This window comes from Sarcophilus harrisii, chromosome 3 (assembly GCF_902635505.1).
Source record: "Sarcophilus harrisii chromosome 3, mSarHar1.11, whole genome shotgun sequence".
Classification (NCBI taxonomy): domain Eukaryota; kingdom Metazoa; phylum Chordata; class Mammalia; order Dasyuromorphia; family Dasyuridae; genus Sarcophilus; species Sarcophilus harrisii.
Window position 1 is genome coordinate 390,173,400 of NC_045428.1, and position 27,262 is coordinate 390,200,661.

Consider the following 27,262-nt stretch of genomic DNA (forward strand, 5'->3'; position numbering starts at 1 on the left):
TCCTTCAGCTTATTTGTAATTTTTATCCTTTCAGAACAATTGTATTTTATTAGTCTCAGCAATATAGATTCACCGATTTGTTTATTTCAAAAAAGGAGCTTTTACTGTGATAGAGCTTTTGTAATTACTGAAAGTTAACAATTTTTTACTTGAATATAAAATTCTTCACAATCTTGAACTTTCTTCTCTTTCCATTATTCTTATATACTACTCTCTTCTAGAAATCCTACAGTCTAGTCCAGCCATATTGGACTATTTGAAAAGTCTATAATGTAGTTTAGCAAGTCTTTTCCCATTCAAGTGTTTTTGAACTAGCTGCCCCTCAGATACAAAATGCTCTCACTTCACACCTCTGTTTTAAAGAAATCCTGCTTTGCTTCAAGACTTTGTTGTGTTATCATTTGTTATGAGATCTTTCCCAATTTTCTCCAGCTGTTCATGCCTTCTGCATTCTGAAATATCTCAAAAAGAATCTAACCATCATTATACTGTCTTAAACTTAAATCATCAAATCTCTCCAAGTTTCCACTTCCTCATCTATAAGTCTAGATAACTGAATTTCCTACCTTATCATAAGGCTTAAAATGCTACATTAATTTTTTATGACCAATGATTTTGATAATAGTAATATTAATTGTAACGTCTGGCCTCAGGATCAGTCAGAGTCAGAATCAATCAAAGTCTTTGGTCTTTAGAAGGAGAAATGAAGGAGGCAGGCAACCTTCCATGTGGCTCATCAAAGATGGATCTAGGATTCTGAAGTCTGGAGCCTGAAGTCTTCCCTGCTGAGCGTGCTATGGCAGAGAGACTGACTTTCTCCCTCAGCCCTCCAATCCTTTCCTACAATTACATCACTACAACACATTCAGTAGGCACCAATCATGAGAAGAGCCATCACATCACCATATTATCTAAGTATATGTTTATAGAACCATTGATACTTAGCCTCAAGTACTCTGCTGTCTTAGATTCAAGTACATCTTTTCAGAGTTCCAGCCCTCTACAACTAATACCACCTATTTAACTGAAAGTTTTTTATTAAACTCTAAAAAAGAGTTATGCTAGAATAATATTGATTATAAAGAAATTCTGTTCTCTAGAATATTTAAGAGGAAGAATTGAAAAGTTCCCCTCAAATCCTGATTTTTCTTTTAAAGTGTCAGGTGTAAAACAATTAGAAAAATTAAGAAGGAAGCAGCACAGGTAAAGAAAATATTGCCTCTTCCCAAGTTTCATCAGTCTAATAGAGCCAATCAAAACAACTTTAAAGAGTACATCCCTATATGCAGAGGAGTCATTCAAATGACATAAAATTTTTCAAAGCAAATTTGAAAACTTTATAAATGTTTTTCAAATTGCTACTCTAATGTATTTTGGATCACATCTTCTACCTAAATAGCAAATATTTTAAGTATAGTTGTAATGCTGGAGAAACTGATCAAGATAGAGATTAGAGAACAATTTAATAATTTATTTAATGGAGAGGTTTACTGGGACCAAATGGATCCATGGTTTGGTCCCAGGGCTGAATAGACTATCATCTCAAAGAATCCAGCAGTGAATGTCAGATACAAGATTCTTTTACAGGATAACAAGAAAAATTACATAGTGGGGGAGGTACCTGGATGGGGATGACCCAATATGGGGAGGCACCTAGGATGACATAATGGGAGGTACTGGAGAGGCTCCTGATATTCTAATGACATCAAAATGAATAAAGACCTTTATCCCATCAAACAGTAAGAGGGAATGATTATAGCCTAAGGTCTAAGATATAAAATTTTTATCCTAATTAAGAGGAAATGGTTATAACCTGAGGCAGAGTAACTGAATAGGACAATTAGGGAAAAACTGGGTCAAGACATTAAAAGAGAACTGTGGCACAACATAGTTGAAATATAGTACCTTTTATTTCTTGTCAAAATTCTGAGTTGCTACCACTTAACATCTATTCCTGTTTTGAATACCTAGGAGGAAATGAACAAGAATCATGCAGAATGAGCAGGGATGGATGATTTGGAGATTACCATTATGAGGAGTATCCACATCAAGGAGATCATAAACCTACTGGAGGAAGTTGGTACTGATGTTATTTTGCATGAATAGGTCACATATTGTAAAATATTGTATAGAAATGGAAAATGTTGATTCACATTGAAAAGTAAAATTTAAAAGAATTACAAGACATTAAAAATGTGTATATAATGATCATCAGACTAAAGGACTTAGAGAAATTTGGTTTCCAGAGTACAGCATGTATTTTCCTGAAAAAGTATATCTTGTTCTCATTCTAAGTGAAATTCTTGAATTCTAAATAAGGATGTATTCTTCACAGAAAGATTATAATATCTAGGGTTTTATTATTATTAGCAATAACAAGAAAACAAAGAAATATGGTGTTGTGATCTCAAAGACAAGCAAACAGTAAATTTTTCAATAAGATGCTTCAGGAAGCATATATATATATATATATTTTTTTTTTAAAAAAAGCATAAAATATATTTAGTTCAGTTGAAGATGTAGTTTCTTTATGTGTGTGTGTGTGTTCTCCTTCTCTCCCTTTCCTTATCCCTCTCCCTCTCCTTTTCCCTCTCTCTGTCTCTCCCTCTCCCTTCCTCCCTCTTTCCCTCCCTCCCTTTTTCCCTGCCCTCTCTCCTTTCCTCTTTTTTTTTCTCTCTTTCTCTTCTCCCCCCCCCACCCCTACCTCTCTTTCTCTCCCTCTCCCCCTTTCTCTTCTTCTCTCTCCCCTCACTCTTCCAATTATGGGTGCTGAAGCTTTAAACACCTGCTTCCTTTTCTGGCATTGTTATTCTCAACACATAAAGAGATTTCCTGTTGAAAAGGAGTAAGAGGTTAAGTACCCAGAAACATTATACCCAAAGGATGAAATTGTAAAGTGAGAAAGTCAACTATGAAATAATTCATTTGTAGGGAGTTGCTGCAGGGATCATCTTGGATTTTTTCCAATTATCATCTTATTTAAAGAAAAAAGTGGTCAAAACAAAAACAAAAACAAAACAAAACAATAACAAAAAAAAAAAAAAAAAAAAAAAAACAAACCTAGCATTTTGTAAAGGAGAACTGCCTGTGTTATCTTTCTTCCTTTATGGTTATGGTTGACTGTTCTGTCTTTTGAATCTTGAAATGATAAAAATCATGACATTAGTTGCAAAAGATGGTGGGAAAGGGGAAGGGTGAAAGTAAGAGGAAATTCAGAAAATATTAGAGAAAGATGATGGGGGAATGTAAGGTTCTTGACAGCAGGGGACTATGTTGGTTTATTAGAGTCTAATCCAACAATCATTTAAAAAGCATTTTTATTTGCAAGGCATTGGGGAAACAAAAACAAAGGGAAAAACAGTCCATGGTGTTAATACCTTCCATTTTACTTGACAGTTGGAAGGAGTATGTGCAAACAGATTAGTATTTACATAATAATCTGAGGAAATATCTTGGTCTTCCTAATATTTAACATAGTACCTTGCACATAGGAGACATTTCATAAATCTTTCATGAATTATATTAAATTGAAATAAGCTTTATTTGCAAATATAGGGTCTTTCTTCCTTAGTGGTAATGGCATAATTTTATTTATTCAATATATCCAGAGATACTCAATCTCAACAAAAATGTAGTTTCTCACATAGATTACATCTATCAATATCTCCTTACTTTATAAAATTCTTGATTTTCCATAAATCCTCTACAGAGAATCTATCCAATATACTACAGGCTTTCCTCTGAGTCTTAAACATTTGGTCCCATTATAACTTGTAGACCAGAAGGGACAAACACACAGCTCAGGAACCAGACATAAATGTAACTGGGAAGTATTTACAAAAACAAACAACAGTACAAAAAAAAAAAAAAAAAGATAATGTTAATATATTTTTTTAATTAATATACACCCCTCAGAGATACTTATGATACTATAACATAATATAATACTATAAAAGAGATAGCATCTTAATTTGATATCACTGATAGATCTATTTTGAATCACTCTTTGCACAAAAGGAGGACTGGTCTTAGACTCCTGATCTAGATCCGGAAGGAATCTCACACCTTCATTTTACTTGAGGAAACTAAGCTCTAAGGAGAAGTGAATTAGTAAAAGTAATAAGCACTAGACTTGGAATTTGAATCCAGTGAATTTGGAGTCAGTGAGCTTTCCATTGTACTGGGGTGCTCTCTTATAGTCAGAGCAAGGGTATTGTACCTACTGGAATTTATGAAGATTTTTCAGAGAAAATATTATATGAACAAATTCAAACCATGTCAATCCTTTTAAATTTACTCAAATATAATTTATACCCAAAATACAAGGGAAGAAGTCTCACTACAAAACTTTTGCTTCTTCAAACTACACAAATGGGAAAATAGGATAGATTCCTTATAGCAAATCTTATTTTTTTATTTTAGATATATGTTAAAATATAATGCAATTTTAATAATACATGTTAAATATACATGATGTCTAGGAAGCATGCCATGTTATGGCATTTCTTCCACTATATTTTGGAGTTTTGTTTTCTTTTAGGGAATATTTTTTTGAAGAAATATACAATATTGGATATATCCCTCAAATTGGTGACATTAGTTTCTCGTATTCTCTTTTTTATTGTCTATTATTTAAATTATGTCTGACTTGAGGTTTTCTCCTCAAAGATAGTTGAATGATTTGACATTTCCTTTTCCAGCTCATTTTACAGATGAAAAAACTGAGGCAAGCAGGGCTAAGTGGTTTGTCTAGCTAGTGAATGTCCGAGACCAGATTTGAATTCAGAAAGATGAATTTTCCTGACTCCAGGCCCAAAACTCTATCCACCAAACCACTTAGCTGCTCCTAGTTAAAAGTGTGTAGTGTGCAATTAAAAAAAAAAAATCCTGAACTTGGAATCAAAAGATTGAGATTTCAACCTCTTTCCCCTAAGCTTGTTAGCTGTATGACTTTGATAAGTGACAACTTCTATTTTAATTTTCTTATTTGCAGAGTGGTAGTAAGGGGTAATACTACTCATATAAACTATTCGACAGTATTTTGGACTTTCTAAATGGTCAAATGCTTTGTAAAAGTGACATGCTGCTGCTGCTGCTGCTACTGCTTTTGTACAACGATAGGGCATTCATCATAGGCCCCAAGGCTGAAAGAACTTTCTAGGCCTGTTAATCTAACCTCCTAATTTTGTGGGTGAGAAGAACTTGAGATCTAGAAATGTTAAGGGACTTGCCTAAAATCACATAACTAGCAAATAAATAACAGAGTGGGAAACTGAAACAAGGTCCCCAATCTTCAAATCTGTCAATCTTTGCTGCCTTAATTTTATATTAAATATAAATCAGCTTTTAAATAATCCAACTTTTTTCACTAAAAAAATATATAATGATTGTAAACTCCATAAGGATAGGCAATACTTTTTGCCTTTCTTTGTATCTCTAGCACAGTGCCTAGAATATAGTATCTACTTGGTAAATTATTTTTGAAGATTAATTTTCTTACTGAAATATTTTTTTAATCTAGGTTTTATCTGTTGGAAATAGCTAAAGTGATTCTCCATGATGTAATATGTAGCTATCCTCTGAAAATTTTATGTGAAAATTCTGTACCTTTTTCACTATACAGAGAAGAATAAAGAAAATAGGGGATGGGAAACTGGTTCCTTTAATTGGAAATAGAAAGTGTGTCCATATCTGAGGGAAGGAAAATTCACAAACACTGACACCAAGAGCGATTTTTATCATGAGTCAAATTATCTACAAATCAATATTCCATTTCCAGATTGCAAGATACAATACTGAGGTTTTTCACTTATGTTGGTGAAATGGAGTATATTTCTCTCTAAAAGCAAATGTGTGATTTCACAGATATTTTATCACATTTCTAAGATCTCCACACTATGTGTCATAATCACATAGACAGGAGACAATGATGCTGAACAAGTCACCTGAATATTGAGGTGAATGAATTAACAATCTCTCTGTGTGTCTCTCTTTGCTTCTCTCTCTGACCTATGCTCTCTCTCTCTTTCTCTCCCTCCCTCTTTTCTTCTTCTTCTTCTTTCTTCTTTTTCTTTCTTCTTTTCTTTTTCTTCCTTCTTTCTTCTTTTCTTTTTTCCTCTTTTCTTCTTCCTTCTTTCTTCTTCCTTCTTCTTTCTTCTTCCTTCTTCTTTTTCTTTCTTCTTCTTCTTCTTCTTCTTCTTTTTCTTCTTCTTCTTCTTCTTTCTTCTTCTTCTTCTTTTTCTCCTCCTCCTTCTCTTCTTCTTTCTCCTTCTCCTCCTCCTCCTCCTCCTTCTCCTCCTCTTCCTTTTCCTCCTCTTTCTCCTCCTCTCTTTTCTCACTCTCTCTCTTTATTTTTTTTTCTCTCTTCCCCTTCCAATCATGGGTGTTGAATCTTTGAATACCTATTTCCTTTTCTGGTATTATTGGCATCGTTATTCTTGGTACATAGATTTCCTCTTGAAAAGGAGTAAAAGTCTAAATACTCAAAAATATTATGCCCAAAGTAAGAAACTGTAAAGAGAGAAAGTCAACTGTGAAATAATTTCATTTGTAGAGAGTTGCTATGAATGTCAGGGATCATCTTAAAATAACCCAAAATAAAAACCTAGCCAAAACCCAGCCAAATCTCAAAAAACCCCAGCACTGCATAATGGAGAACTGCCTGTGTTGTCTTTCTTATTTTAGGATTATGGTTGATTATTCTGTCTTTTGAGTCTTGAATTGATAAAAATCATGACACTATTTGCAAATGATGGTAGGAAAGGAAGAAGAGTAAAAATAAGAGGAAATTCTGAAAGTGCTAGAAAAAATTAATAGGGGAATATAAGGTTCTTGAAAATGGGGACGATTTTAGTTTATTAGAGTATAATCCAATAATCATTTAAAATGCATTTGCTATGTAGCAGCCATTGGGGAAACAAAAGAAATTTCAAAAACAGTCCCACATATCAGAATCTTTCATTCTACTTGAGAATTGGAAGATGTGCCAGATTAGTATTTATATAATAATGAGAGAATGTTTTAGTCCTACTAATGTTTAATATGGTGCCTTGCACAAAGTAGATAATTCATGCCTCTTTAATGAGTGACACTAAGTTGAAACAAGATCTGCTAAAGGGAAGGATTTGGGGCCAAAGAAGATATAAAGGGCATTACAAAATATAAAATAAATAATTTTTACTCTCTAAAATTTAAAAGTTTTGCACAAACAAAATTAATGCAATTTTGCAAAGAAAGCAAAAAATTAGGGAGAAATTTTTCAACAAATATCTCTGATAAAAGCCTCATTACTCAAATAGTTAGAGAACTGAGTCAAATTTGTGAAAATGCATGTTGTTCTCCAATTGACCAATGGTCAAAGATGTGATCAGGCAGTTTTCAAACAAAATAATCAAAGCTACCATGAAAAAGAAATGCTTCAAATCACTAGTGATTAGAGAAATGCAAATGAAAACAATTCTAACTAACCTCACACCTATATTATTGACTAATATGACAAAAAAGGAAAATGGATGTTGGAGGGGATGTGGAAAAATGGTACATTAATATATTGTGGAATTTGTTAACTGATCCAACCATTGTGTAGAGCAATTTGAAACTATGCTAAAGGGTTATAAAATTGTACATACCCTTCTTCTAACAGCACCATTTCTAGGTCTTTGTCCCCAAGATATTTTTAAGGGAAAAGGACCTATTTGTGCAAAAATATTTATAATAGGTCTTTTTGTGGTGTCTACAAACTGGAAATCAAAGGGATACTCATTCACTGGGAAATATCTTAATGGGCTATTGTATATGACTGTGATAAAATATTATTGCATTATAGGAAATAACAAACAGGATGATTTCATAAAAGCCTGGAGAGACTTATATAAACTGATGTAAACTTAGATGAAGAAAACCAGGAGAATGTTGTACACAGTAATAGGAATATTGTTTGATGAAGAATTGAGAATGACTTAGCTGTTCTCTGCAATATAGTCATCCAAGACAATCTCAAAGGACTAATAATGAAGCATGCTACCCACCCCCAGAGAAAGAACTGATATTGACTGAAAATAGACTGAAGCATGCTATTTTTCACAATTTCATTTTGTGTTAAATTATTCTTATACAAAATGACTTATATGGAAACATTTTACATAATTGCACATGTATAGCCTATATCTAATTCCATACCATCTCAGGGATGGGGAAAGAGAGATGAGGAAGGGAGGGAATATAGAATGGAAAACTTTTAAAAAAAACTAAGGTCCCCAGTCTTCAAATTTGTCACCTTTTAATGCCTTGATTTTATTTTAAATGTAAATCAGTTTTTAAATAATACAAGTTTTATTACTAAAAGAATATCTATTGATTGTAAACTCTATTGGGACAGGGAATACTTTTTGCCTTTCTTTGTATCTCTAGCACTTAGCACAATGCCTGGAACATAGAATCTATTTAATGAATGTTTATTGAATTGAATTTGATTATTTTTGAAGATTAATTTTCTTACTGACATATTTCTTTAATCTAGGTTCTATTTACTGGAAATAGCTAAAACAATTCCCTATATTTTAATATGGAGCTATCCTCTGAAAATTCTGTATGAGAAATAACCTTCCCCAAGTTCTTTGCCTTTTTCACTATGCAGAGAAAAATAAAGAAAACAGAAGCTGACAGGAAACTGGTTCCTTTAGTTGGAAATAGAAGGTATGTCCATATCTGGGGGGAAGGAAAATTCACAAATACTGCTACCAAGGGGAATTTTTACCATGAGTCAAATTATCCGCATCTCAATATTCCTTTCTAGAAGCAAATGACTTCACATGTCCTTTATCACATTTCTAAGGTTTCTACAATCACATAGACAGGACACAATGATGATGAACAGTTCACCTGAACATTGAAGTAAATAATCAACAACAATCTCTCTATCTCTCTCTCCTCTCTCTCCACAAATACACTTGAGCATTCGCATATTTGTGTATTTTCATTTATTTCTGTTACATGCATAATAAGCAGCTAACACATTAAAGGAGAGAGTTGAAAACCAAAGCAGCTATACATAAAAAACCATGTTGCCATGAGCCATATCCTTTTTCTTTTCTAAGAGAACTCCATTTTATCTTTTAATTAATTGCCATGTGCTGCTAGAGACCACTCTAGCATTTCTTTTTTTAAAGCAAAGAAAATAAATATTGAAAACACCTATGGTTATTCTTGCCTCCCCCTTTCCCCTTTCCCTATCCTTCCTTGAAAACCAGACATCTGGAATGTGAATAGTTCAGAAGAGTCTGCCCTATTCACAATCTCTACTGCATTTCCAGGAGTGAAAAATGACTTGGGGGGAGGAGAGAGGGAAGGGAGGGTGGCTTCCAGATGTAAGTGTGGAGCAGGTGCATAAGATTGCCATATCGCCTCAATTCTGTGCACAGCTGCTGCCCCTTTCCATTTAGTACTAGAGAGCTGGGGGGGAGGCACTTTTCCCACTGCCCCCTTTTGCATTCTCTTTTGCTTTCCCCAGAAAACTTGTTCTCAAAAGATAGATCTTAAGCAACTCATTTTGGGGTTCTAATTTCCTCAGCTGATTCCAGCCAAACCTTTTGTGGTTCAGCTTCGGGTAGACCAGGAAACATTTATTTAAAATTCTTACAATCTATTCTCACTCCCACCCCATTACCATCCTCACCCCTCAGCCCTAGAGGATTCTCAGGAAAATTATATGAAATCCTGACAATGTTGAATCTTTCCATTAAGCGGGTATACAAACATATGTGTTTTTTATATACCTTATATTCACTGCCACTGCAGATTAATACTGTGAGACTCCTGCAGACTATGAGACATTTTTAAAAATTTCTATAATGCTAAGTATGACAGAGAATACTGCTGAACAAAGGGAAGCACCAATGCAAAAAACAGCGTTTTGGTTTATTTTGGTTTTTTTTCTTTCTTTCTTTTCTTCTTCCTTCCTTCCTTCCTTTCTTTTCTTCTTTCTTCCTTACTCTCATGTCTTCTATCTCTCTATCTTTCATCTCTCCTCCCTCCTCCTCTTTCTTTTTTTCCTTCTATACTTCTGTTATCTGTTTATTGGAATTATGGCACCATGTTAGCTGACTTTGATTCATAATAGGTTAGGGCTAGAAGAGACCTAGAAATTATTTAACATTCTTCTACAATCATTTGCCTATTTTTGAATTAGAAACTATAGTGGGGAAAGGTAAATGACTTGACTAAAGACATGCAGTTAGGAGCAGAGGTAAGACTATAATAAAAAATCTCCTGCTTCCTAATCTACTGTTTTTTGTTTCCCACTATACCACTATTAATTCAATTCAACAAGTATTATTGAGAGTTTAGTATCAGGAAGCACTTTGCTAAGCCAATGGACACAAATAAAAAGCAATTATAGCCCTTGAGTTTATAGTGTGTTGTATGTGTGGTGGTGGTGGTGGTGGTAGAATGGGGAGATGGCATGTATTCATATAAAGTAAATATCTAATTTTCACAAAATAAATAAAAATAATTTGAGGATATGAGAAGTTGCTGACAACTTTTGAGAAAGAAAGGATGAAGTTCTGATATAAGAAATGGCATTTGATCTATGTCTTGAAAGTTGCTAGGTATAGATGTAGGTAACGAGGGAAAAAATCCTAGACATGTGAAAGTTTATTCATAGGCAGGTAGGTGGGAGATGGAAGATGGGATTCTATACATGTTATTGAGTCATTTCAGATTCTTTTTGACCCCATTTGGAGTTTTCTTGGCAAAGATATTGGAGTGGTTTGTCATTTCCCTCTCTAGCTCATTTTAAAGATGAGGAAACTGAGGCAAACAGGTGAGGCAATTTGTCCAGAGTCACATGACTAGTGTCTGAGGCTGGATTTGAACTCAGGTCTTCTTCATTCCAAGCCTAGTAATCTATCCATTGTGCCATCTGCTTGTCTTGTTTTCATATACAGGCCATACCAAGAATGCCATTTTGGGTGAGCATAGAGATGCATGAGAGGGAGTAATCACTTTAAAAAGATAGACTAATGAGAAGATTGTGACATTAGACAGCCAATAGAAAGGTTTTTATCTTGAATAGAACATGATTTGATCATCCTTATCCTTTTGGAATATTCAATTAGCAGCTGTGTGGAAGATGGATTGTATAGAGGAGGCCAGAGGCAGGGAGATCAGTGAGGAGGTTGTTGGAGCAGTTATTGTGTGAGTTTTAGTTCTTAATTTTAAGTCCTAAACTTAAGTTGTTTCTGTGTGAGTGGAAAAAATTCTAAGGATGTAAGAAAAGCCTAGTAGATTAGTAAAAACAAGACATTATTATTTCTATTTTATTGATTAGGAAATTAAGATCTACAGAGATTATGACTTGTAAATGCCATAGTGCATTGAGTGTGTGGAGTCTATAATGGAATCAGTAAAATACCCTGGAAAGAAAATAGATTTGGAGTCCCAATACTTGTATGTAATCTTATTTGTGTATAATTTAATTACTATTTAGGAAAGTTTCTTAACTTAAGGGGAACCTCACTTTATTTATTTTTAAATGTGGGATTTGGACTAGGTGACCTTTAAAATATCTTCCACCTCTAACTCTATAGTCCTAATCTCCAAGGTTAAAATCCAAAAACTAATCACTGTTAGCTGCACAAAAATCAAGGTCAGGTTACTAAGATTAGGAATATCAATCTCTTTGGAGATATGCTGTCAGTGAAAGCAAAAAACAATTAGAGACTGAAAGGAATCTTAGCTATCACCATCCATCCCAACCACCTAATTTTGTAGCTGAGGAAATAGATGCCTTGAATGGTATTGCATTTAATAAGATTTGGATTTAAATCCTGGTTTTTTTATCTGTTATTATTCATCATTTTTCAGTTGTGTCTAATTCTTTGTGACTCCATTTGGACTTTTCTTGACAAAGATACTGGAGTAGTTTGTAAGTTATTTTACAAATGAAGAAATTGAAGCAAACAGAGCTAAGTGACTTACTTAGGGTAACATAATTAGTATTGAGGCCAGATTTGACCTCGGGAAAATGAGCCTTGTGACTTCAGACACTCTATCCATTGTGTCACCTATAAGTCATAATCTCTGTAGACCTTAATTTCCTAATCTACAAAATAGAAATAATAATAACTGTCTAGCTTTTAGTAATTTAGAACACTAAGAGTAAAACAGTTAAGTATATAATATATATAGTATGTATATATTTAGTTATAATATGCTCCTTTAAAACCAGGTAAGATACATTTATAAATATTATTATCACTATTTTACATATGTAGGAACTCAGGGTTCAGAAAGTTTAAAGGTCACATAGCTAATAATAGTGTTGTTAAGTCATTTTTTAGTTATGTCTGATTTTTCAGCCCCATCAGGGATTTTCTTGGCAAAAGTTGATGGAGTAGTTTGCCATTTCTTTCTTATTTGACAGATGAGAAAACTGAGGCAAATAGGATTAAGTGGTTTGTCCAGGGCCATACAACTAGTAAATGTCTAAGATTAATAAGTGAGACTTTGACACACAAAGATGAATATTCTAAACTCCAGACCCAACACTCTGTCTACTGTGCTACTTGGTCATACAAGCAACTAATTAAGCAATATGGAAATACATTTTTCATGTATAATTTTTCATGATTATATAATTGCAATATATAATTTGCATTATTTTATATGTATAATTGATATTGTTTATCTTAATGGGTAAAAGAAGGCTTGGAGGAAGGAAAAGAATTTGGAATTCAAAGTTTTGCTTTTAAACAAACAAGTAAATAATTTTTTTAAATGGTAACAAGCATAGGTTTTCTGTCTCTAAAGGCAGTGGGGAGTTTTCTAATATAGTGTACTACTTCGCATATAGCGGGCATTCAATAAGTATTTTAATTAATAAACAAATGGTTGATAGGAAACCAAGTCTATGCTTAGTATATTTATGGTAACTGAACCCTTAGGTTTTCTGGCCTGATATTACAGAAAAGTAATAGGAAGAAGCTGGATTAGTATTTCCCAAATGTGACTGAGATCAATGCTAGTTAGTGGAATGAATATTGCAGTCACATAGAAAACAGTGCAACTACAGGTCAGGAAACTTGAATCCCTGGTCTCAGTTCTGCCATTAGCTAATTACCTGATCTTAAATTCTCTACAACTCACTTTCCACAAATGTAATATGAAAACAAAAAAGTATTCTAGTCCCTTAGAGGATCAATATAGGAACTTTATGAGGAAAAATTAAAGGATATTAAATGAAAATGTAATAATTCTGTCTATTGACATATGAAAACTATTGACAAGAAGGGAAAAAAACCCATCAATGGTAGAGCCTGAACTAGGATTTAGATTCTTCAGGATTTTGTTTACTACACTAGCCAATTTTCCTATAAATATCTCCCAGGGCCACTATCACAAATGACTTTGAAACTGGGTTCATCCCATCCAGATCTCTAAATAGCAAAATTTCTTATAGTTAAAAATAACCCAAGCATGTTCTCCATCATACAGTTAATGTTTACCAGAAAAGATTAGAGTTTCAGTCCAACTTCATGATTTTTAATGAAAAAAAAAAATCTACAAAAAAAATTTGGAATGAAAAATTCTGACACAATGTGCATGTGGTTTCATTTCATTTGCAGCACTTCCTACTTCCCTTTAAGCTCATTCTCACGGGACCTAAGCACTTCTGTTTGCAGCATGAACACTTGAAATACAAAGTGAACTTTCATAAGGGGCATTTCTTATTTTACCCAAAGTGAATTGCACATCTCAAATTTCACAAAGACATGTGGCCAACAGATTCCAAGAGAGAAAATGGAATAGGAAGTAGATGCAGTAACCTTGGAGAGAAGAAATAAAATTATAAGGTTTTCTGAAAATTAGTAAACTTTTAGCATTTCAATTGGTAGAAGTAGCTTTCTCTGAGATTTTCTGACACTAATCAAATTGCAGATTCAATTAAAAAGTTATATTGATATATTTTTATTTTGAGTCACACAAATAGATGTTACAAAAGTCCATGCAGGATCCCAACTAATTCTCTTGGGATTTGAATTAATAGTCCTAATAGCTTAGGAGTCTCAAGTGGCAAATTAGAAAAACCAGAATAGGAAATATGGTGATTCCATCTACACGAGTTGTCTGTAATAGAAGTGTTACCTATCAGCACTTCCCCACAATTTGGGTTAGGTCTATTCCTTCTTCTTTCCTCCTACAATAAGGAAAAGTTTTCCCTAAAGTAGACAAAGAGTTTTCAGGACCTGATTGGCTTATTTCCATCATACAGTCTCCTGGTCACCCAAGCATATAAGTCATAAATTTGTATGGATATGTATAATGATATATATATATATATATATATATATGTGTGTGTGTGTGTGTGTACATATACACATACATATACATGTGTACATTCACACGTATATATTTATATGCATATGCAGACATGTCTCAAACTGAATCCTAAAGCCAACATTTCTTTGTCATGGGTAGCATATTTCATCAATGATCCTGCAAAACCATGAGTGGTCATTGTGTTAATCATATTTCTTACAACTTTCAGACTTGTTGGTTTTTATGGTGCTATTGTGTAAATTGTCCTCCTGGTTGTGGTCATTTTATTTTTCATCACTTTATAAAAGTCTTGAAAATTGTTCATTTTTATAAGATGATGTTTTAGTATAAATCGTTCTTCCATTTCTACTTACTTTATTCTGTATCAGTTCATACAAATTGTTCCTTGTCTTTTTTGAATCATCTGAGTTTTCATTCTGTATATCCTAATAGTGTTCCATCACATTTCCTTAGACCTTCCTAAATTCATAAGTATCCCTTTAGTTTCCAACTTTTTGTTTTCACAAAGAGTTAATGTAACATTATTATTATGCTATATATGTTATATATTAGTTAATATATAATGTATATTATATAACATATTATGATATATTAATAAATATACAATTTATAATAAATATTTTGTAAACCTAGGATCTTTTCTTCTTTCTTTGCTCTCTTTTGGTTATAGACCAAACCATAGTATAGCTGGTTCAAAGGATAAACACTGTTTAATAATTTTTAATGTATAATTCTAAATTGTTTTTCAGAATTTTTGTACCCATTCATAGGTCCATCATAGTGCATTGTGCCTCTATTCCTATATCCCCTCTAACATATATCATTTTCTTTTTTTGTTATCTTGCCACTTTGATGGGGATGACATAGAATCTCAGAGCTGAGTTGCTTTAATTTATACTTCTCTAATTCAAAGAAATCTGGAACTTTTTTTTCAACATGGCTATCAATTTTCTGGGTTTCTTTCCTTGAGAATGGTCATTTCATGTTCTAGACCATTAATCATTTAAGGAAGGGATTTTTATAAATTTTATTCAGTTCCTTATATACCTTGGAAATCATCAGGGAAATTTGCTGAAAGAATTTGCAAAGAAAGTTGCTTCCCTTTTAAGCTTAGCTTTGTTGGAATTGTTTCTGCAAAATCTTTAAGATTTTATGTAATCAACATTTTCAATTTTATCTTCTGTGGTTTTCTCTGTCTTTGTGTACTCACCAACTTTTTTCTTAACTATAGATCTGAGTAAATTTTCTCCATGTTTTTACAATTTGTTTATAATGTAAACTTTTATATCTAGATCATGTAATATTTATTAAAATATTTCTCTGAAAAGTTACTTAATCTGAAAATACTTTCTTGTAGATGACATTTTAAGAAGTCTTTGAAGTTAAGGAGCTTTGTGTAACTGTTTTGAGTCACTAAAGAATATTCTGAAAACACCGCAGCTGAAACCACATGAGGGCTTTAGGGTTTGTTTGGTTTTTGTATATTGTTTTTTAAGGTGCCTAGAGATGAAGCTCTCTTATAAGGTTAGCATTTTACTTTTTTTCTAAAAGAAGAATAAAAGTTTCAGTTACTTAGTAAACAGTCTATAAATGTACATCCTGCCTCAAGAGAGTAAAAAATTGTAACCAAGAGATTTTTAAGACTTGAGAAATGCTACAAAAGTCTTTCACTCTTTTCACATATATCAGGATAATTCTTTCTAGTACCCATTCTTCCCATCTTTTTTCTTTTTTTTTTTAGACACCCTTTCTCTTTTTTCTCTGAAAATTATTAGCTTTCCCTGAAGAGTGATGAATGAATTTAAAAAGCAATTATTAAGTGCTAAGTATTTATAAATAATTGGAAAATGCAAAAACAAATACAGTCTCTTCCTTTAAGTGCTTACATTCTAATAGGGAGAGATTATTTACATAGGGGAAAAGAAAGACATTTTTTCAATGCATAAAATGAAATAGAATGACCAAAAAAACCTATAATGGAATATAGTTATCAAAATATTTTAAAATAATTTTACAGAACACACATTAAGAGCCTTTCATCTAGAGAATGTAAAACATTGCTGGGAACTAAAATTTTAAATTGTTCATTTTTGCAAGGTAACTTTTGCTTTGGATAACAATATTTATTTCCTAGTTCTGCTTATTTCATTCTTTGTCAGATTATCAAAGTCTTCAAAATAGTTCATTTTTAAAAACTAATGTTGTGTAAATTGTTTTATTTTTTCTTAATTCATTCTGCATTGGTTCATATAAGTCTTTTCATGTTCTTCTGGGGCAAAAAAAAAATCTATTTCCTTATTTCTTCCCATACATTTCCTAATTCAGCCATTCTTGAATTGATGAATATCACTTTAGTTTCTCAGGGCCCCTGAAATACATAATTAAAATACATAATTCACTAATTCCCAGACTCTTCTAAAAGACTCTTTCCTGCTGGGGCACTAATGCATTGCTGATAGAGTTGTGAACTGACCCAACAATTATGTTGAACAATTTGGAACTAAACCTAAAGGGCAACCAAACTATGCATAGCCTTTTATCCAGCAATAACCTTACTAGGTGTGTATCACAAAGAGATCATAAAAAGGACGAAAGGACCTAGATGTGCAAAAATATTTATAGTAGGCCTTTTGTGCTGGCAAAATGTTGAAAAATGAAGGGATGCCCCTCAACTAGGGAATGGTTGAACATGTGATAGAATACTATTGTGCAGTGAGAAATGATGAACAGCTAGATTTCAGAAAAACCTGGAAAGGCTTATATGAACTGAAGCAAGATAAAATGAGAGAACCAAGAAAACATTTTACATATTGCATGATCAGTTATGAATGACTCAGCTGTTCTCAGCAACACAATCATCCAAAACAAATACAAAGGACTCACAAAGGGAAATGCTATCCATTTCCAGATGAAGAACTGATAGACTTTAAATGAGTATTGAATCATACTTTTTTCACTTACTCTATTCTCTTTTTTGTGTTTTTTTTCCTTTTGGTCTGACTCTTCTTTCATAATTGTAACTACTATGGAAATATACATTCATATTACATGTATAACCTATATCAAATTGATCATCAACTTAGGAAGAGGGAAGGGAAGGGTAAAATTTTGAAACTAAAAATTCTATAAAAAATGAATGCTAAAAATTGTCTTGACATGTAACTGAAGGAAAAGTATTGTTAGAATAACTAAAAGTAAATAAATAAAAGACTATTTCCTGTTTCTCTTTATGACTATGGCTTATTATTCTGAGACTTGCATTAAGTCTGTCATAGTGCCTAGGAATACTGCTTTTAAGGTTCACTGAGACACTCCAAATAATCACAGGGCTTCTTCAAACTTCTAAACAAGTCTTGGCCCAGAGTCTTTGCCAAATGTCAAACATCTAAAGGTTCTGGTGTATTCACTAACATTTCTATGTATGTCTGGTACTCTCTGCCAAGAGTAATTGAACAAGGCATGGCAGCTATATGGGTAATTCATCTGTTCAGTAGCCTTGCCACCAAAATAAAATTCAACAGAACTGAGGAAATCAATGATAATGTCCCATATAAAGTAACAAGTGGGACATTTCCTTCCCTTTTAATGAAACAAAATCACTGATTGTTGATTTCTCAACTATAAGACAAAGTGAATTTTTTTTTGTTAATTCCAAAATGTGTATATCTCTCATAATGTATTCTTGCTTTCCCCCCAAGAGTGGGGTGAATGAGAGTTCATTGATAAAGTAGGTTATTATGTAATTTCTGTATACATATATATAACTGTAGATTTGGAGCTGAAAAGAATCTCAGGGTTCATCTCATTTAAATCCCTTGCTTTATCAATATGGAAACAGAGCCTCAGAGAATAAAAATAACACAACCCAGGTCACATAATTTGAAGGTGACATGGCTTGGACATTAAATCCAGGTTCCCTAATTCAAATGTCTTTAGCTTTCCCACAGTAGCTGATGCTTTGAATTGATGGCTACCAAAAACAAACAAATAAATACTTTAGCTTCAGGGACCAAAAAAAAAAGTAGTGAAAAGCAATACTACTTAATCTAATTCTTCTTTAGAAAATGAGAATTATCTAAATAAGAACTTTGCCCAAATACCCTTGATTTTAATATAAATCCATGTTATTGTTGTTGAGACATATCTGACTATTTGTGACCCCCTATGGGATTTTCTTGGTAAAGGTACTGAAGTGGCTTGCCATTTCCTTCTCCAGCTCATTTTACAGATGAGCAAACTGAGACAAACAGAAGTAAATGACTTGTCTGGCATCACACAGCTAATGTCTGCCTTGTCTGTCAGAGAACCCCAGAAGATCCCACTGACCCAGCCCTCTATCCATTACACTATCTAACTGCTCCTATAAGTTAATAAACACCACTAATACATAAACTCAAATCTGCTTTTTTAGAAAAATTTCCTTTTAATTCTCCTTATGAGATGAAATTACATTTCTATTGAGTTTTTCTGAAAAGCCATCAACTTTGTACAGTTTTATAGGAAACCTGGCCCTCCTACTTTATAGTTGCTGAGAGCAGGAGAAAACTAGAAACAAATCTATATGGGGATTTTTTTTTTCCTCCAGAAGTAGCTGCTTTATGGGTGGCATTTATATTGCTCTTTATCAGAGCTCACAGGTGCCAACTGTGTAAAAGCCACAAGAGGGAGGAAGTGTCAAGTTTTGAGCTTTCTTACTACATACAGTTTGCATTTTTATCAATATACCTCAATTGCTGGAACACCCTTAAAGATTAAAAAAAAAATCCTTACCTCATCAGTAAGACATATACAGAATTTCTATAAAAGCCTTGAACTTTTTACAGAATCTTCGTACAAGCTACAAAAGAGTTTTACTGTATAAGGAGAACAACTGAGGTAATTCAGGCTTGATTTTTGTCAGATTTCTTTCTGTTCTGTTAACAACCTATTCAAGCCTTCTGACAAGAAGTTAAAGGCCAGGGACAACACTATCTGTTATCAAGGATACTTAAGGTGTAACTGAATCACATTCTTTCATGCATGGACTTGAGGAACATACATGGTATAGGATTAATCTAGTTTCAGAATTTGCATTCAACAGGCAGTCGTAAAGATGGTGGATACAAGTTTATTACTGCTCAAAAGAGGAACATAGCATGAAAATAATGTACAATTAACAAACATGGTGATCGCCAAAACAATATAAGAAACAGACAATAGACAACATACAACATATATCATCATATATCACATATCATCACCACTCCAAGAAAACACCAGCATCTGAATTCCAACAGTGAATTCCAGATCACAGCTATCCAGAGTCAAGTGAGAAGCTTTGTAAGGCAAGTGGTACCAAATTTCCTGAGTTCTCAAAGTTCCTTTCCGCTAAGGGGTTTTTATAGACTGAGAACAAAGAAGGTACTACACTTAATATTCTCAGTTGATACATGACCCTTGAGACAGAGCACCCTCTCAGGTACAGAGATGTTCTACCACAAGAAGTCCAACAAAGAGAATATTTATTTATTCCTTTATAAGAATTATATTTACTCCAGGAACTAGCCAGGTTTCTGGAGTTAACAGATCTGCCATAAGGATATTCATTTTTAAAAAGGTGATAGAAGGATGGTCAATCCTCCTAATGCTTCTTGAGATTTATCAGATAGCTAGGAGTTCATTTCAAAGTTCTCAGCAAACAAATTTAACCAAAGGCATACCTGGGACTCACTGGATTTCCTTTCTAGGATTTCCTACACATGGCTATATTTTCTACAATGGGGTGGCAACCACTGAATGATCTTCCATAGCCAAGGAGTCAAAAGTTTATCTTCACACTTGGGGATTTTTAAGTTCACTTCAGTTCTTTCTAGTGACAGATTTCACATGGGACAGAAATTGTCCAAAATTTGAACCTAAAGTGTCTGGCAAAACAAGCTATAATTAATAGGCACTTTCTTTGACTCTCCTTGCTATGCCTCCAACAAAAAGAAAAATTAGTTTCTTCCTAAAGTACCTTCTCATTAAAATATGCCCTTAAGGATAACCTGAAAACTAGTTCAAACGAAGAAAATCCTAGAGTCAAAGTGGTTTGTTATGTGGGGAGAAATGCTAAATTTTATCATTTGTTTTTTTTCTGGAAAACTTTCTTACCATAGTATTTAAATTATGGTCTGACAAAATAAAATGTGAAAGAGAATTAGGATAGAAGATCATTTTAGATGATGAAACCACATTCATAGTAATGGCAGGGAATTTAAATGTTATTTTAGAAACAAGAGTACTTTTATATACTTTAATGTGAGGCTGTGGGAGTTGAGTACTTCGTCAAGAGAAGGGATTACAGCTATGTGTGCCGGCCTATCCAATGTGAACCTTGTTTAAATCCTGTAAATTCTCCACAGGGATCACCCCACATTTGGAAGGTCTTCCTCTCAGTTTCTTAACACTGCATGGCTAGTAATGGAGCATATGGGTTACCTATTAGTTATACAGTTTATCCCACACACACACTTACATAGCTGTCTGGTAATATCCTCAATTGCCCTTAATCAAAGCAACTGCTTAAATCTCGTTATTAAATTTTTGATTTACATGGAGCTAAACTGAAGGACCACACCAAAATTTATTTTGCTTTGAGTGAATTTTTTAAAAGTGGGGGTTGTCATGATGATCTCAGACAAGGCATCAGTAAAAACAGACATGGTTAAAAGAATGAAACAAGGAGACTGAATTATGTTTAAAGATACCATAGATAATGTAATAATATCAATACATAATGCCCCAAATGGTATTTAAAGGAAAACACCATCAATTTTTAGAGGAAAATAGACATGAAATCTACAATAGTTGGAGACTTTAATTGATTGTAATAGTTGGAAACCTTCTAGAATTAAAAAAAATCTAAATAAAAAGAAGTTAAGAGCATGAGTAGAATTTCACAAAAGTTAGTTATGAAAAACTTTGGAAATTTCTGAATAGGAAAATAAAAAATATACACATATATCAGTTATGCATATAACACCTTTGCATAAAGTGACGATGTGTTAAGGTACAAAAACCCCATAAGTAAATACAAAAGCGTTAAGTATTCTTTATTGACCCTAGCAAAATGAAAATTTTAATCAATAAGAGAGAATGAGAATTTGAAGAAATAATTAAAATTTTAATTCATAGAACATAGAAATATGACAATTTTATCAAAGTTTATTTGGGACATTTTAAAAGAATGTTAGGTAATAAATATAATTTAAAATGCTAAGAATCAAATCACATTTTGTTAAGTTCATTAATTCTTCCTTTGTAACCATTTGTTTGCATGTTTTCTCAACTAGAACAGTTTAAATTCCGTGAAAGAAGAAAGCATTTTGCTTCCATATCTATATTTTCAGTGCATAGCACATTTCCCATCACATTGTAAGTACTTGACATTTTAAAAAATTATTTTTGATGTATCAAACTATAATTATTCCCTAGCTAGGTGACTCCAGAGATAGAGCATGGTGTTGGAGTAAACAAGAGCCAAGTTCAAATCGTATCTTAGATCCTTAACTATATGTATATACTGGGACAAATCACTTAACTTCCTAAACTCAGTTTTCTCCAATATAAAATGGATGATATATTTCCATCTATGATATAACATATTAATCACTTGTTATACTTATAGACATTGTGCCAGATGTTAAAGATACAAAGTCAGAAAGGAAATAATCCCTCCCCTCAATGAGAAACAACATGTATATTACATAAAAGACATGTTAAACATATGCAAAAAATGGGGCATCTAGTTGGCATCGTGGATAAAAGTATAAGAACTGGAATAAAGAAGACCACAAATCCTGTTTCAGACACTTGTTGGCTGCTAACCTTGTATATATCACTTAATCTGTCTCAGTTTCCTCACCTGTAAACTAGGCATAAAAATGACACATCATAAGATTGTTGTAAACATCATGAAACATATGTAAAGTGTTTTGAAACTTTCAAGCAGTAAATTCACGTATTAAATTCGAAGGGCTCCAAATTTCTTTCTACCTCTAAATCTCTAATCCTTTGGGAAGATTTTCCCAGTAGGAGTTAGGGGAGGACCAAAAGCTTCTAGAGAAGTAGTTTTATGTGGGAGCATATTGATCCTGAATAGAACAAAACATTAAGTCTTTCAGTCAAGAGTTGCAAGTTGCCATGAGCAAATTTTTCCCCACTAATGTGGTTTGTGAACTCCAAGTTTAGCAATGGGAGAATGTGACCTAGGTTTACATGTGGAATATATTATATTATTTATTCCTGACTTTGCTTTATAGTAAACTAACCAATAGGACCCCTAGTTGACATAACTGATAGAGTGCAGGACTTGGAGTCAGCAAGACTCATCTCCCTAAGTTCAAATCTGGTCTCAAATGCTTAATAGCTGTGTGATACTGAGCAAATTACTTAAAGTCTTTTTGCCCTAGTTCATCATCTGTAACAATGATGCAGAGAATGACTCTAGTATCTTTGCCACAAAAACCCCAAATGGGGTCATAAAAAGTTGGATATAACTGGAAAGTGAATGAATGACCACAAAATGATTAATCACTAAGCCACAAACTATAGTTTTGCCCATGATCATATAGTCAATATGTGTCCAAGGCAGGACTTTAATCTTGGTCTTGCTAATTCTAAATTCAGCCCTCTCTCTACTATACTCTGTTGTCCCTGTTTTTCAGTAATTAATAAATGAACAATAATAGAGTTGAGCTGGCAGTTATACTGGAAACTCCAACCAACTCAGACTTGAACCTCAAATGCAAATAATGTTAACCTCAGTTAATAATGTAACCAAGGAAGTTACATCCAATCCAGCAAATATTATAATCCCTAACAATATACCAATTGGATAAACATACCTAAAAATTTACATATACCATAGGAAATTCACATTTTTTGGTGAAACAAATGTAAAAATCCTAGTTATGCCATCACATCTTTTATGAGAGGTAATGTGATATAGTGAAAAGAATACTGGATGTAGGGTGGTTAGAGTTAGGTTCAAACCTATTTTCCTGGGTGCCTCAATAGCCTTGGGCAAATTATTTAATCTGTTTGTGCTTCAGATTTTCAACTACAAAATGAAGGAATGGGACAAGATGCCTTTTAAAAATCCTTCTAACTCTATATTTATGTTCTTAAGGTCTAATTTTTGACCCATTTCTATGTCATATGGAATTATCATTCCAATTTGTCTAAATCTGAATTCAAGTTAAGACATTTTAATTTTTTTTCAGCTATACTACAATGTTTTGGAAGCCTTAATGCTATGCACAAACATCAACTATACTAATAATAGTCTTGCATAAAGGCACTGCTCTAAGAGAAACAACTCATTTTCATTTACTGTACATTACATAGTAAATGTCTCTGTTTTAAAGTAGATGAACCCTGACTTAATAGCTACAGTCAACTACAGTATCATTAACTTCCTTAGACTAAAACCTTTTTGGAACAGTTAAGATGATTGCCTTTAAAGGCACATGCTAAAAAGGGCAGGATACACATGGTAATGGGATGAGTGAAATTATGGTCATGTTTTTGCTACAAAAAACAAGATACTCAGGATTTTCTTTGGGACTAGAGTGGAAACTAACATGATGTAAAATCTCAGGATAGTTGGCAGATGCTGACTAGTAAGTTCTTAGGCAGCTGAGGATTTAAGCAAAATCAGCAAGATGAGATACCTCTCCAAAATCTAACATTTTCAATGTATTTGCATGATCATATTTCCAGTAATATTGAGAACACATAAGAGCTCGTTGGAAATTTGGATTCTTTTTTTAGTAAGCGAACACTTCATATTTATAACAAAATAGTAGAGGTCTTTAACATTTTACTTTATTTACTTTATATTAATGGAATAAAGATCGCCTCATTAAATAATGAAGATAAGATGATGAATTTTTGTCTTTATGTAGTTTTTGTATTTTGATCTAGTAGAAATGTAACATAGAAAATAAATTTAGGGTCATAGATTATAGGGTTTAAAACTAGAAGGAATATTAGAAATCAGCTAGTGCAGTTCTCTCATTTTTATAGATGAGGAAACTGGGACCAAGAGAGTAGAAGAAATTTTGCCCAAGACCACACAGATAGTGTGAGCAAAGATTGGACTCAAAACTAAGCCTATTCACTACAAATGCAATTGTAATTGCAATTTTAGTGTGGCATCACATTTTCTATTATGTGAAATATAAAGATATGTTTTTCTTTCTTTTTTACTTAAGCTGTGTAAGTAGATCAACAATTATAGCAGTATACTCCAGTAATGTTTGTTTATCTCACAATCCTCTCTACTTATCATTCCATTAGTTACAGGGAAAACATGATTTATTATAGACAGAAATGGTAAAATTATTTTTAATGTTTAATCATGTGTACATTTTAGTTAAAACTTGACAACTGATAAGCTTTGTCCTGTTAAAATCCAATAACATTGTAGCCCTTCCTTCATAATAGTCTGAAATTCCCTATCATGCATGTCTGAACTGGACTGTACCTTTCTTTTCAATTACTTCTAGTAATTTTAAAACAATTCTTGTTTGTATGAATTATAACCTCAAAAAGTATATTTATGCTTTTTTTACCCACATCAATTACTATGATCATCTTTAATAAATGAGTACATAGACAATTTTTGTTTGTTTCTTTTGTATATTACATGCTGCTCCCAAGATGCATTTTCTCTCTCCTAGCAATATGTTTTTATCTAATTCTTTTAACCCCAACATTTAAAGTCTGACAACTGTTATTTCTAAATAGTAATTATTATAATCCATAATAAAATTCTTATATTCTGCACTAAATTAAAAATATGCACCAAGAATTATATCTGAGAATATTTCTCTTGAAATAAAATTTTTATAACCTTTAAGCAGAAGATTGCCTTAGTGTATCTGTTACCCAACTTCTAGGGCAGAATTCTTAAAACATCTAAATTTTCTTTCTCCAGTATGCCTTCTTTAATTTCCTATATTGGATCTCCAATTGCCCTAAAGTCAGAGGGCTCCTACTAATGTTCAATCAATCATTAAATAGTTTCCAAAGAACAAATCAACATTTCTTTGTATTTATTTAAAAGCCATAGTCCTTGCTATTTCAACTAGACGGTTTTCCTCCACAAAAGCTTGTATAATCACATGCTATTTTAGCTTTGATTAAGATTCAACCTTTTACCATATAGTATTATTCAAGGCTACTTCTCCAAGTTTGGGAGGTTCCATAATAATTGGTTGGTAAAGGAATTTTTTAAATTGATTTCTAAGTCCACCGTGATATTATCTTTTGTTCTTAAGACAAAGAATGACTTCTAAAGTCCTTCTTGCGTTTACTTAAAGTAGCACATTTCCAAGACAGAGTGAACTAAGGTTTATATTATATATAGCAGGTTTTACCAAAATAGAAATCAATACTAGGTTGTTGCTATTATTGTTTTATCAACCCTTTATCTCAACAGTAAACTTGTCACTACATAGGTAGTAAAAAGAAATGAAATATCTATTTTTAAAAATGTTGATCAAATATATGCTGTTTCCCAATGTATATGAATGATGCAAATATTTCAATTAAATGATTAAATTTGTCTTTAATAATAAACAACAATTAGACATTGAGAAGTGATTTTTATGCATCAGTATATTACCTATGATCTATAAATCAAATGAGAACTTGACATATCTTTCATTTTTATCTACATAAAACCATTATTAACAATTGATGATCAATACTGGTTTGTACTAGATTGACCATTCCCTTCCCTCCTCTCCTCTCTACTTTGTCATCTCCTCACAAGATTTCTTGAAATTTACAATATAGATTTCTTTTTTAAGCACATCTTAAACCCAAATCACTCTAGCTCTCATTGATTGGCCAAAAATATGTCCCAGACCAAGCCCTGTGTGGTCATTGTTTGGGACCTGATTGTCTCAGAGTGAATATAAACAACAATTGTTTCTATTTTTACCAGATGCTCTGAGTATTTTACCTTCCCAAATTGATAGGTTTATCGTTTTTTGACTCAATAAAAGAGATCCTTCTCTGCTTTATTTCTTATATAGTTTTAATCACTTATTGACCATTGCTTCAGTAACACCAAGACTTGTTAAACACCCTACTTTATAAAAGCCAAAAGATGTCCCACTGTTATAAAAACCATTTCCATTTCTATTTCGAGGGCCATTGTTTTTAATCTGCATCTTGCCACTGGACCCAGATAACTCCAGAGGAGAAAGTGAGGATTTCCTTCTCTCACTTAAATGTTAGTGTCACAACAAGCAACAATAATAATCCTGACTTTAAGACACATTACCCACATTACCCATTACCCATATTTCTTCTTATTTTTATCGCTTCTAATATTTGACTTCACTTTTTTTCTCTGTGTATATTATATTAATGTATCTTTTTATCATTTGGTTTTTCCCTTCATATTTCATTTCATTATCTTATTTCATGAAATCCCTTTCATTTTCATATTTAATTTTGTGTAGTCTGATATTTTCCCAGTTCTCATCTTTTGGTTTTCATGTTGGATGGAAACTATTTTTCTTGATTTTTTTACCTAGAATATTTTTTCTATCATCAGATTCTAGTATGAAGCTTATCCCTTGAAAGGTACAATAGTCTAACAGAAAGGTGTTGCTAGCTATGCAAATGAGACAAATCACTTACCTCTCAATGATACAATGTTTTCTTATTTAAATGGGGATAGAGAGGATATGATTGTTGTCAGAGTAAGGAGATTATAGACATGAGAGCACTAGAAAAATGTAAGGTGTTGAGATTAATTGCCATTGTAAAGATTCCCTAAACACAAACTAAAGGACTTGTAACATCTGCCAGTTGATACAGAAGGAAACATTACATTTTGTTTAAAAAAAAAAAAAAAAAAAAAAAAAAAAAAAAAAAGGAA